The sequence below is a fragment of the Geotrypetes seraphini genome, chromosome 19, assembly GCF_902459505.1.
Source record: "Geotrypetes seraphini chromosome 19, aGeoSer1.1, whole genome shotgun sequence".
NCBI lineage: Eukaryota > Metazoa > Chordata > Amphibia > Gymnophiona > Dermophiidae > Geotrypetes > Geotrypetes seraphini.
Window position 1 is genome coordinate 40940113 of NC_047102.1, and position 13859 is coordinate 40953971.

Below are 13859 nucleotides of genomic sequence, written 5' to 3' on the forward strand. Positions count from 1 at the left end.
AAATTCCTCTTCCCAGCTCAGTAGAGCGGTACCTTTAAAGGTTTAAAGAGCCCCATTCATTCATTTTGTTTAAGTAGGGCTATCATTTGATCTAATATACACTTCTTCTCTCTCTTGATTCATTGACTGACAGGGTTTTCATCCAAACCGGCTTAAACATCCCGGCGATCAATCTCTGTTCTCAGCTCAGTGGGGCGCTACCTTTAAAGGTTTATATAGCCCCATTCATCCATTCTATTTCAGTAGTGCTATCATTTGATCTAATATACACATCTTGTCTCTTTTGATTCATTGACTGACAGGATTTTCACACAACCCGGCTTAAACATCCCTGCGATCAAGTCACTCCCTGCTAAAATCTCTCTTCTCAGTTCAGTGGAGCGGTACCTTTAAGGATTCATTGACTGACAGAACATTCACCCAACCTGTTTTAAACATCCCTGCATTGATCTCAACTTCCTGCCAAAATCCCTGAGCCCATCTTAGTGGAGCAGTTCCTTGGAGTTCTAGAAACCTTTAATTCATTCATTCTGTTTCAGCAGGTTCATCAATTGACCTAATATACACTTCTTCTCTCTTTTGATTCATTGAGTGACAGGATTTTCACCCAACCAGGATTAAAGATCCCTACAATCAACTCACTTCCTGCCAAAATCCCTCCTCCCAGCTCAGTGGGGCGGTACCTTTAAAGGTTTATATAGCCCCATTCATCCATTCTGTTTCAGTAGGGCTATCATTTGATCTAATATACACTTCTCTCTTTTGATTCATTGACTGACAGGATTTTCACCCAACTCGGCTTTATACCTACCGGCGATTAACTCACTCCCTGCCACAATCCCTCCTCCCAGCTCACTGAGGAAGAACCTTTAAAGGTTTATATAGCCCCATTCATCTCTTCTTTTTAATTAGGGCTTTCAACTACTCTACATACATATCCTCTCTCTTTTGATTCATTGACTAACAGCATTTTCACCCAACCCGGCTTTAAGATCCCTGCAATCAACTCACTTCCTGCCAATATCTCTCTTCCCAACTCAGTGGAGTGAAACCTTTAAAGGTTTCTAGAACCCCATTCATTCATTCTGTTTCACTCGTGCTATCATTTGATCTAATATATACATCTTCTCTCTTTTGATTCATTGACTGACATGATTTTCACCTAACTCGGCTTAAACATCCCTGTGATCAACTTACTACCGGCTAAAATCTCTGTTCTCACCTCAGTGGGGCAGTACCTTTAAAGGTTTATATAGCCCCATTCATCCATTCAGTTTCAGTAGGGCTATCATTTGATCTAATATACACATTTTGTCTCTTTTGAGTCATTGACTGACAGGACATTCACCCAACCTGTTTTAAATATCCCTGGATTGACCTCAACTTCCTGCCAATATCCCTCCTCCTAGCTCAGTGGAGCAGTACCTTTAAAGGTTTATATAGCCCCATTCATCCATTCTGTTTCAGTAGGGCTATCATTTGATCTAATATACACTTCTTCTCTCTTTTGATTCATTGAGTGACAGGATTTTCACCCAACCCGGATTAAAGATCCCTACAATCAACTCACTTCCTGCCAAAATCCCTCCTCCCAGCTCAGTGGGGCGGTACCTTTAAAGGTTTATATACTCCCATTCATCCATTCTGTTTCTGTAGAGCTTTCAATTCATCTATATACACATCTTGTCTCTTTTTTGGTAATATATTCTGTGCTTTATTGAATTGTAATTCTCTCTTTTTCATGTAAAAGTGTTTTGTACTTTTCAAACAGTATTTGGAATTTTGTCTATTTCTCATAATGCTGCATTTTTAAAGGCCTCTCTCTCTTCTTTCCTCATCAGCACTGTCTCCACTGATTCGTTGACTGACGGGATTTTCACTCATCCGGGCTTTACAGATCACTGCAATCAACTCACTTCCTGCCATAATACCTACTCCCAGCTCAGCGAAGCGGTATCTTTTAAAGGTTTAAAGAGCCCCATTCATTCATTCTGTTTCAGTAGGTGCTATCATTTGATCTAATATACACTTTTTCTCTCTTTTGATTTATTGACTGACAGGGTTTTCACCCAAACGGCTTTACACATCCCTGCGATCAACTAACTTCCTGCCCAAATCCCTCCTCCCACGTCAGTGGAGCGGTAACTTTAAAGGTTTATATAGCCCCATTCATCTCTTCTTTTTAACTAGGGCTTTCAACTACTCTACATACATATCTTCTCTCTTTTGATTCATTGACTGACAAGATTTTCACCTAACTCGGCTTAAACATCTCTGCGATCAACTCACTCCCTGCCAAAATTCCTCTTCCCAGCTCAGTAGAGCGGTACCTTTAAAGGTTTATATAGCCCCATTCATTCATTCTGTTTCAGTAGGGCTATCATTTGATCTAATATACACTTTTTTTTATTGAACGTAGTTCTAAAGTCCGCTCCAGAAACACAGCTAGAGAGAAAAACTCCTTCCAATAGGGAGAAAAGATCTCTGGCTTAAAAACCGTGCTCAAATCAATGCTTGAAATTTAAAGGTTTAAAGGTTCCTGTTTTGCTTAGGTCATGCAGATACTTGTTCAGGAATGTTAGAAGAGGAAAAAGCATGCAGAGCACAGCTCATGTGATTGTTTGCATGTTCAAGTTTGTTTGCATACATGCTCACTTGTTTCTGTGCTTACACTGCTTGTGTGTCTTTGTTGGCTTTTTGTGTGGCTAGTTGCTAGAAAAAATCATGACATGATGGGGTGTTTAAATCGGGGAGGAGTCCACATCTTGACGCAGTCAGACGTTGAACCTGAACACAAGTGTTGTTACTCTGGGTACCCTGCTGCTATTGCTGAAAGGGAAGAGATTAAATGGTTGTAATACAGTATAATCAAGCAGATGGAAGAGTACGGATTAAAAACCATCCACCTAAAGTCAATGATTATTGTCCAATCTTATAAATATAAATGCTATGGCAATGTGTACACAAAATTAATTAAAAACACAGGAACTGTGAGCCGGCAATAAAGATACGTTCCATCTAAGTTTCAAAAGCCTTACTGGAAACATTGCACAATTAAGGCAGTTGTAACCTGAAAAAAAGGATCCTCTCCGGCACGAGGATCTCATAGATTACGCACTTCAAGTAAAACTTAGAATGCACAAAAGATGAAGGTTCTGTTGAATTCGGGGATGATTCAACATCAAATCAAGGGTCCACACTGTCCCACGCTGAACCACTAAACAAGGCTCGTTACTCTTGGAACACTGCTGATAGTGCTGAAGAGAACAGAAAAAAAAAACCCAGAAAAATGTGTGAGGGAGGCTTAAAAACAACAAAGAAATGAATGTAGGCCATAGACCGCTACATACCTTGATGGCCAGCTTCTCTGGGCCCAGTTGTGTGAGCATATGTTGGCAGGGGTATGGCCTAGATGAAGGTAAAATATAAAAAAAAATTATTTCCCAAAATCCCCAGTCTTAAAACTTTAACAATGCACCAAAGGATCGTAGCCCAGTCTCAAGGATCTCTTGGCATGTGCAAACACATAAAAACAACAGGTGCACAAGATATGAATTTCGGGAAAATTGTTTGGGTAGTCCACACAAAACAACAGTGGTATCCTTATTAGCAGTGTCCCACGCTGAAACTCATTAGAATGGGTGCAACTCTGTGTCCTCACTATAGATTGCTGAGAGCGCTGAAGGCAAGAGGAAAAAAAAGGGGATAAGGATTGCAAAAACCTATATATAAATGAAAGAAAGGGAAGCATATGAGCGCCACATACCTCGATACACAGCATCTGCGAGGCCATTAGGTGGCCTAGTTGGTTGCACAGGCGTAGACGTTGTGGGTCCTAGTTTATACAATAGACCACAATGACTTAGTGACAGACAATGGGTGGCACCTTCAATACATAAGATAGGACAAAAGAAACCCATTAAACTTAAAAAACTTACCCGCGTATGATGGAGATGACCATCCATGAAACGTGTGTGCTGCCCGCCAAGAAGCACTGGTATCTTGGTATCTTCAAAGGAGAAATCACAATTAGGAATGGGGTACACATAAGCTGGAAGAGGGTAGGGGTTTGAAGATCTTGCACACGGAGGTTACTTACTGCGTATGATGGGGCTAGAAGATACCGGATAGAGGGGGACACAAGTGTAGCTATGGGTGGTTCCGCAGCTGGGGCCAAACTATATACATTGTTTGAACCTGTGGAGAAAAAGCGGTGTCCAGATTATTATCTCGCACCCCAGAAATGGTAGAAATAACAATGGTTAAGGATTGTAGGGGTTTGAACATCTTGCACATGGCAGTTACTTGCCATGTACGATAGGGCTTGAACATGAGATGTGCTATTGTGGTGGACGCATGAGGAGCCATAGGATTCGAACTTGTGAATATAAATCAGTGGATATATTTGTATGTTTCAGACATTGAAAAGAGAAATTACAATGTGGAATGGTGTACACATATTCTGAAGGGGGGGTAGAGGCGTGCTTAACATCAAACAGGGAGGATACGCACAATGTATGATAGGGCTTGAAGATACTTTTGGTGCCATTTTGGGTGAAGCATGGGGAGCCATAGGGTGTTCCGCTGGTGGAGCCACAGTATACACATGATGGTTTGAACCTGTGGAGATCAAGCATTGCACATATTGTTATCGTAGTCTGGTCCATTGACCTAAATAGTAAAAATCTAAACAAGTATACAAATTGAATAACGTACTTAATGAAGCTTGTGGAGTACAAGTGGGGGTCACAGTGCGGGACAGCATTAAGTTATGCAAAGCCTCACTGTGTCTAACGACCTCCTTCATCATCCCCTGGTTATGCCTCTGTTGCTCCACAATCATATTTATCGGCGCAAGATTCTGCCTCTGGAGATCCATTACAATTTGATGGAGATCCTGGTTCTGCCTATGGAGATCAAGCATTGCATTAGTGTGAATCTGCATCACTGTGGTAAGGCTAGCAATATTCTGAGACATTGCTTGTGCACCCTCACCAATCAATCAAATCGGGAAAGATTCTGGAAGACTGGAAGCTGGCAAATGTTACACCGATCTTCAAGAAAGGTTCGAGGGGAGATCCGGGAAACTACAGACCGGTGAATCTGACCTGATGGTAGAGGCGCTAATAAAGGACCACATCATTGATCACCTTGATAGACATGGGCTGACGAGGACCAGTCAGCACGGTTTTAGCAAAGGCAGATCGTGTTTGACGAACTTGCTGCACTTCTTTCAGGGAGTAAAGGGCGACAAGTAGATAGACAAGGGCGACGCGATCGACATTGTATATCTGGATTTTCAGAAGGCGTTTGACAAGGTTCCGCATGAACAACTACTTCGGAAAATTGCAAGCCATGGAATGGAGGGTGAAATACTCACGTGGATTAAAAACTGGCTGGATCATAGGAAACAGAGTGGGGGATAAATGGACAATACTTACACTGGAAGAGTGTCACCAGTGGGGTACCGCAGGGCTCGGTGCTTGGACTCATGCTCTTCAACATCTTTATAAATGATCCAGACATTGGTAAGACGAGTGAGGTGATTAAATTTGCAGATGATACAAAGTTATTCACAGTAGTGAAGACACAGGGGGATTATGAAGATCCGCAACGTGACGTAATCATGCTCGAGGAATGGGCATCAACATGGCAGATGAGGTTCAACGTGGATAAGTGTAAAGTGATGCATGTAACAAAAATCTCATGCACGAATACAGGATGTCCGGGGCAGTAGTTGGAGAGACCTCCCAGGTAAGAGACTTGGGAGTTATGAGTGGCCAGTCAATGAAGCCGTCCACACAATACGGCGGCGGCAAAAAGGGCGAACAGAATGCTAGGAATGATAAAGAAGGGGATCACGAACAGATCGGAGAAGGTTATCATGCCGCTGTACCGGGCCATGGTGTGCCCACACCTGGAGTATTGCGTCCAGCACTGGTCGCCGTACATGAAGAAGGACATGGTACTACTCAAAAGGGTCCAGAAAAGAACAACTAAGATGGTTAAGCGGCAGGAGGATTTGCCATACAGCGAAAGATTAAAGAAACTGGGCCTCTTCTCCCTCAAGCAGAGGAGATTGAGAGGGGACATAAATGAAACATTCAAGGTACTGAAGGGAATAGACTTAGTAGATAAGGACAGGTTGTTCACTCTCTCCAAGGTAGGGAGAATGAGAGGGCACTCTCTAAAATTGAAAAGGGATAGATTCCGTACGAATGTAAGGAAGTTCTTCTTCACTCAGAGAGTGTTAGAAAACTGGAATGCTCTTCCAGAGGCTGTTATAGAGGAAAACACCCTCCAAGGATTCAAGACAAAGTTAGACAAGTTCCTGCTGAACCAGAACGTACGCAGGTAGGGCTAGTCTCAGTTGGGGCATTGGTCTTTGACCAAGGACCGCCGCGTGAGCGGACTGCTGGGCACGATGGACCACTGGTCTGACCCAACAGCGGCAATTCTTATGTGCATCCCGAGCTTGCCTGTCCCAACGGGCCCTCACACACCCTTTCCCTAGGACCTCCCTCGCCCTCAAGGGGACACCCGGCAGGGCAAATTGAGGAGACAAAGGGCATGATTGCTGTGTGAACACTGTCTGGTCCACTGTCTCATCTTCAACATCTTGCAAGGTGGGCTGAATTTGATTCACAGGGTAGGTCAATTGAGAACGTTCTAAAAGGGAAAAAAAAAGGTTAAAAACAAACAAAGAAATATTCACCCAATACTCACACCTTGCAGGGCTCGGTGCTTGGACCTGTGCTCTTCAACATCTTTATAAACAATCTGGACACTGTTATGATGAGTGAGGTGATTAAATTTGCGGACGATACGAAGTTATTCAGAGTAATGAAGACACAGGGGGATTGTGAAGATCTGCAACGTGACATAATCAAGCTTGAGAAATGGGCATCGACATGGCAAATGAGGTTCAACATGGATAAATGTAAAGTGATACATGTCGGGAACAAAAATTTCATGCATGAATACAGGATGTCCAGGGCGATACTTGGAGAGACCTCCCAGGAAAGAGACTTGGGAGTTCTGATCTACAAGTCAACGAAGCCGTCTGCAGAATGCACGGGGGCAGCAAAAAGGGCGAACAGAATGCTAGGAATAATTAAGAAGGGGATCACAAACAGATCGGAGAGGGTTATTATGCCACTGTAGCGGGCCATGGTGCGCCCTCACCTGGAATACTGTGTCCAGCACTGGTCGCTGTACATGAAGAAGGACACGGTACTACTCGAAAGGGTCCAGAGAAGAGCGACTAAAATGGTTAAGAAGCTGGAGGAGTTGCCGTACAGTGAGAGATTGGAGAAACTGGACTTCTTCTCCCTTGAAAAGAGGAGACTGAGGCGGGACTTGATCGAAACGTTCAAAATACTAAAGGGAATAGACTTAGTAGAGAAAGACAGACTGTTCACCCTCTCCAAGGTAGGGAGGACGATAGGGCACTCTCTAAAGTTGAAAGGGGATAGATTCCGTACAAACATAAAAAAATTCTTCTTCACCCAGAGAGTGGTGGAAAGCTGGAATGCTCTTCCAGAGTCTGTTATAGGGGAAAACACCCTCTAGGGTTTCAGGACAAAGTTGGACAAGTTCCTGCTAAACTGGAACGTACACAGGTGAGGCTGGACTCATTTAGAGCACTGGTCTTTGACCTGAGGGCCGCCGCGTGAGCAGACTGCTGGGCAGGATGGACCACTGGTTTGACCAGGCAGTGGCATTTCTTATGTTATGTTCTTGCAAATGGCAGGCAAACTACTCACCCTCGTCTGCATAAAGGTCCGGGGAAAACCAAGATGCTCGTCCCCCGACCTGTCCCAGTAAAGCCAAAAGCGACGTCCCCTCCTTTGTATGCTCTGAAGGAAGAAACAAAGCAGATATTTTACATAATAGACATAAATATGCACCGTACAAGAATACTTCACAACCTCCTGAAATCACAACTCACCTAGAAAAGGACTTGGGGGTTTTGGTGGATAAAACAATGAAACCGGCGGTACAATACGCAGCGGCCTCAAAAAAGGCGAACAGAATGTTGGGCATTATCATGATCGTGATTGCCAGAAATAGGGTTTTCTGGTGTGTGCTTGCAGTGGTTTGAGAGATTCTTAAGAAAAAGACGATATAAAGTGTTGAAGGAGGGATCTTGTTCTGACACTGGATACTTACTCCATCTGACATATAAGTTTCAAGTTTATTCATGTATTTGATTGAATGCTTTTCCTAAGATACTAAGCGTTGTACAATAATAATTAAAAACTTTTACAAACATACAAAAAATCAGACCATTTTTACGTACTTAGTTATTAAAACCACAAGGGTACAATAGGAAGGGGGGGAGAACTACAATATTTATTGAGAAAAGGTACATAAAAAGGGAAGTGCATTAGGGTAGGGAGAAGTTAACAGCTTTGCTGGACTTAATCAAATGATTAATTAAAGGCATCTTTAAAAAGAAAACTTTTTTAATTACTTTTAAACTTCTGTATATTTTATTAGGATCTTATATGAGTACATTGACTATGATTTCACTGAATTCAGATGAATGGATTTTTTTTCTAAGCTATGATATACTGTATATTTCTACTAATTCCTATCAATTCAGATACGGACTTGTTTATTCCTAGATTGTTGGAGGCTGTTGAACAGGTCAGATAATGGTCTTTGACATATTGGCTTAAACATAATATATAAAAGACTTTTATGGTTCAGTTTACAAAAAAAACTTATTCCAGCTTCTATTCACATATAACACCACTATGCATCAATGAACTTAGTCAACCTATTCAGTCCACCATGAAGATACTGAGTGTAACCATGAAAGACCAGGTGGATTCCTTAATCAGAAAGGGTTTTTTCACTCTCTGGAAACTTAGATCCATTAAATCATATTTTGATATGTCAGCATTCAGAACCCTGGTTCAATCCCTCGTACTAAGTCAACTTGACTACTGTAACATTGCCTATTTAGCAATTTCCCAAAAGAATATGCGACGTTTACAATTAATGCAAAATGCAGCGGTCAGACTAATCTACGGGCTACAGAAATTTGATCACGTGACACCATAATAACGATAGTTGCATCGGCTACCGATGGAAGCACGCGTGAAGTTTAAGTTTGCCTGCCTCTGCTTTTAAAGTACTATACGGACTAGCCCCTAAATACATAACTGACCTTTTCTCCTTCTCAGTCAACAGACACAAGAGAAGCTCACATTCAAACTTCGTTTCCCCCCCAGTTAAAGGTTGTAAACTGAAAAAAACACCATGAACACCTTCTCTCACATCAAGCAGCATTATTGGGTAAAGATCTATAACAATTGCTTTTGCCCACTACTTATGAGGAATTCAGGAAGCGTCTAAAAACATACCTGTTCCTAAAGTATCTAGACAACTGGCCCGTACATCTCTTTCTCCTCAATAATGGTTTTCTTGACCTATTAATCACTTTCTTCCACCACTCTTAAGTTTAATCAATTTGTACCTTTGTTTAATCTTTTGTAAACCGCATAGAACTTCACGGTACTGCAGTATATAAACTGTTATTATTATTATTATATAGCACAGTTACTTACCGTAACAGGTGTTATCCAGGGACAGCAGGCAGCTTTGCTCACATATGGGTGACGTCACCGACGGAGCCCGGATGCGGAAGCTCACAAGCAGACTTGTTTGTAGAAACTAGAAGTTTCGAGTCAGCCGTACCACGCATGCGCGAATGCCTTCCCGTCCAGCACAGGGCACGTCTCCTCAGTTCAGATACCTAGCAGAGAAGCCAACTAGGGGAGTTGGGTGGGTTGTGAGAATAGCTGCCTGCTGTCCCTGGATAACACCTTACCTTACAGTACCTTTAAAGGTTTACATAGGCCCATTCATCTATTCTGTTTCAGTAGGACTCTCAATTCATCTATATATACATCTTGTCTCTTTTTTGGTAATATACTCTCTGCCTCATTGAATTGTAATTCTCTCTCTTTCATTTAAAAGTGTTTTTGTACTTTTCAAATAGTATTTGGAATTTCGACTGTTACTCATAATGCTGTACTTTTAAAGGCCTCTCTCTTCTTTCCTCACCAGCCCTGTCTCCACAGATTCATTGACTGACAGGGTTTTCACCCAACCCGGCTTCACACATCCCTACGATCAACTCACTCCCTACCAAAATCCCTGAGCCCAGCTAGTGGAGCGGAACATTTAAAGGTTTCTAGAACCCCATTCATTCATTCTGTTTCAGTAGGGCTATCATTTGATCTAATATGCACATCTTCTCTCTTTTGATTCATTCACTGTAAGGGTTTTCACCCAACTTGGCTTTACACATCCTAGAGAGCAACTCACTCCCTGCCAAAATCGCTCCCAGCACAGTTGAGTGCTACCTTTAAAGGTTTATATAGCCCCATTTATACATTCTGTTTCAGTAGGGTTTTCAATTCATCTAATATACACATCTTGTCTCTTTTGATTCATTGACTGACAGGATTTTCACCGAACCCGGCTTAAACATCCCTGCAATGAACTCACTCCCGGCCAAAATCCCTGAGCCCAGCTTAGTGGAGTGCTACCTTTAAAGGTTTCTAGAACCCAATTCATTTATTCTATTTCAGTAGGACTATCAATTGATCTAATATACACATCGTCTCTCTTTTGACTGACAGGATTTTCACCCAATCCGGCTTTAAAGTTTAAACTTCCCAGAGATCAACTCACTTCCTTCCAAAATCATTCTTCCCAGCTTAGTGGTGCGGTACCTTTAATGGTTTCTAGAACCCCATTCATTCATTCTGTTTCAGTAGGTATATCATTTGATCTAATGTACACATCTTGTCTCTTTTGATTCATTGACTGACAGAATTTTCACCCAACCAGGCTTTAGACATCCCTACGATCAACTCACTATCTGCTAAAATCCCTGAGCCCAGCTTAGTGGAGCAGTACATTTAAAGGTTTCCAGAATCCCATTCATTTCTTCTGTTTCAGTAGGGCTATCAATTGATCTAATATACACATCTTCTCTGTTTTGATTCATTGCCTACCATGGTTTCCACCCAACCCGACTTTACACATCCAAGCGATCAACTTACTCCATGCCAAAATCCCTCCTCCCAGCTCACTGGAGTGGAACCTTAAAATGTTTATATTATCCCATTCATATCTTCTTTTTCACTAGGGATTTCAATTGATCTACACACACATCTTGTCTCTTTTGATTCATTGACTGACAGGATTTTCACCGAACCCGGCTTAAAGATCCCTGCAATCAACTCACTTCCTGCCATAATCTCTCTTCCCAGCTTAGTGGAGCGGTACCTGTAAAAGTTTCTAGAACCCCATTCATTTATTCTGTTTCACTAGGGCTATCAATTGATCTAATGTACACATCTTCTCTCTTTTGATTCATTGACTGACAGGGTTTTCACCCAACCTGGGCTTACACCTCCCTGCGATGAACTCACTCCCTACCAAAATCCCTTCTCCCAGCTCACTGGAGCGGTACCTTTAAAGGTTTATATAGCCCCATTAATACATTCTGTTTCAGAATGGTTTTCAATTGATCTAATGTACATATCTTATCTCTTTTGATTCATTGACTGACAGGATTTTCACCGAACCCGGCTTTAGACATCCCTACGATCAACTCACTACCTGCTAAAATCCCTGAGCCCAGCTTAGTGGAGAGGTAAATTTAAAGGTTTCTAGAATCCCATTCATTTCTTCTGTTTCAGTAGGGCTATCAATTGATCTAATATACACATCTTCTCTGTTTCGATCAATTGACTGCCATGGTTTTCACCCAACCCGACTTTACACATCCAAGCGATCAACTTACTCCATGCCAAAATCCCTCCTCCCAGCTCACTGGAGTGGAACCTTAAAAGGTTTATATTATCCCATTCATATCTTCTTTTTCACTAGGGATTTCAATTGATCTACACACACATCTTGTCTCTTTTGATTCATTGACTGACAGGATTTTCACCGAACCCGGCTTAAAGATCCCTGCAATCAACTCACTTCCTTCCAAAATCATTCTTCCCAGCTTAGTGGTGCGGTACCTTTAATGGTTTCTAGAACCCCATTCATTCATTCTGTTTCAGTAGGTATATCATTTGATCTAATGTACACATCTTGTCTCTTTTGATTCATTGACTGACAGAATTTTCACCCAACCAGGCTTTAGACATCCCTACGATCAACTCACTATCTGCTAAAATCCCTGAGCCCAGCTTAGTGGAGCGGTACATTTAAAGGTTTCTAGAATCCCATTCATTTCTTCTGTTTCAGTAGGGCTATCATTTGATCTAATATACACTTCTCTCTTTTGATTCATTGACTGACAGGGTTTTCATCCAACCCGGCTTAAACATCCCTGCGATCAATCTCTGTTCTTAGCTCAGTGGGGCGGTACCCTTAAAGGTTTATATAGCCCCATTCATCCACTCTGTTTCAGTAGGGCTATCATTTGATCTAATATACACTTCTCTCTTTTGATTCATTGACTGACAGGGTTTTCACCCAACTCGGCTTTATACCTACCGGCGATCAACTCACTCCCTGCCAAAATCCCTCCTCCCGGCTCACTGAAGAGGAACCTTTAAAGGTTTATATAGCCCCATTCATCTCTTCTTTTTAATTAGGGCTTTCAACTACTCTACATACATATCTTCTCTCTTTTGATTCATTGACTAACAGGATTTTCACCAACCCGGCTTTAAGATCCCTGCAATCAACTCACTTCTTGCCAATATTTCTCTTCCCAACTCAATGGGGCGGTACCTTTAAAGGTTTATATAGCTCCATTCATCCATTCTGTTTCAGTAGGGCTATCATTTGATCAAATATACACATCTTGTCTCTTTTGATTCATTGACTGACAGGATTTTCACCCAACCTCACTTAAACATCCCAGCAATCAAATCACTTCCTGCCAAAATCTCTCCTCCCAGCTCAGTGGAGCGGTACCTTTAAAGGTTTATATACTCCCATTCATCCATTCTGTTTCTGTAGCGCTTTCAATTCATCTATATACACATCTTGTCTCTTTTTTGGTAATATATTCTGTGCTTCATTGAATTGTAATTCTCTCTCTTTCATGTAAAAGTGTTTTGTACTTTTCAAATAGTATTTGGAATTTAGACTATTTCTCATAATGCTGTATTTTTAAAGGTCTCTCTCTCATCTTTCCTCAACAGCCCTGTCTCCACTGATTCGTTGACTGATGGGATTTTCACTCATCCGGGCTTTACAGATCACTGCAATCAACTCACTTCCTGCCAAAATCCCTACTCCCAGCTCAGCGAAGAGGTTCCTTTTAAAGGTTTAAAAAGCCCATTCATTCATTCTGTTTCAGTAGGACTATCATTTGATCTAATATACACTTTATCTCTCTTTTGATTTATTGACTGACAGGGTTTTCACCCAATCGGCTTTATACATCCCTGCGATCAACTAACTTCCTGCCAAAATCCCTCCTCCCACGTCAGTGGAGCGGTATCTTTAAAGGTTTTTATAACTCCATTCATCTCTTCTTTTTAATAAGGGCTTTCGACTACTCTACATACATATCTTCTCTCTTTTGATTCATTGACTTACAGGATTTTCACCCAACCTGGCTTAAAGATCCCTGCAATCAACCCAGTTCCTGCCAATATCTCTCTTCCCAACTCAGTGGAGTGAAACCTTTAAAGATTTCTAGAACTCCATTCATTCATTCTGTTTCATGAGGGCTATCATTTGATCTAATATATACATCTTCTCTCTTTTGATTCATTGACTGACAGTATTTTCAGCTAACCCGGCTCTATACCTCCCGGCGATCAACTCACTCCCTGCCAAAATCCCTCCTCCCAGCTCACTGG

General features: G+C 41.8%; 1 long non-coding RNA gene across 16 annotated transcripts in view; it reads left to right on the plus strand.

The window, feature by feature from the left end:
• Nucleotides 1-13859, plus strand: part of LOC117352217 — a 110450-nt gene that overhangs the window by 41071 nt on the left and 55520 nt on the right. For 15 of the 16 annotated variants that reach the window (XR_004537615.1, XR_004537621.1, XR_004537617.1 and 12 more), the window contains 2 exons: nt 1842-1999; nt 13194-13318. This is a non-coding gene — a long non-coding RNA (uncharacterized LOC117352217). The remainder of the gene's footprint in view (nt 1-1841; nt 2000-13193; nt 13319-13859) is intronic. The other variant, XR_004537625.1, reaches the window with a different exon arrangement.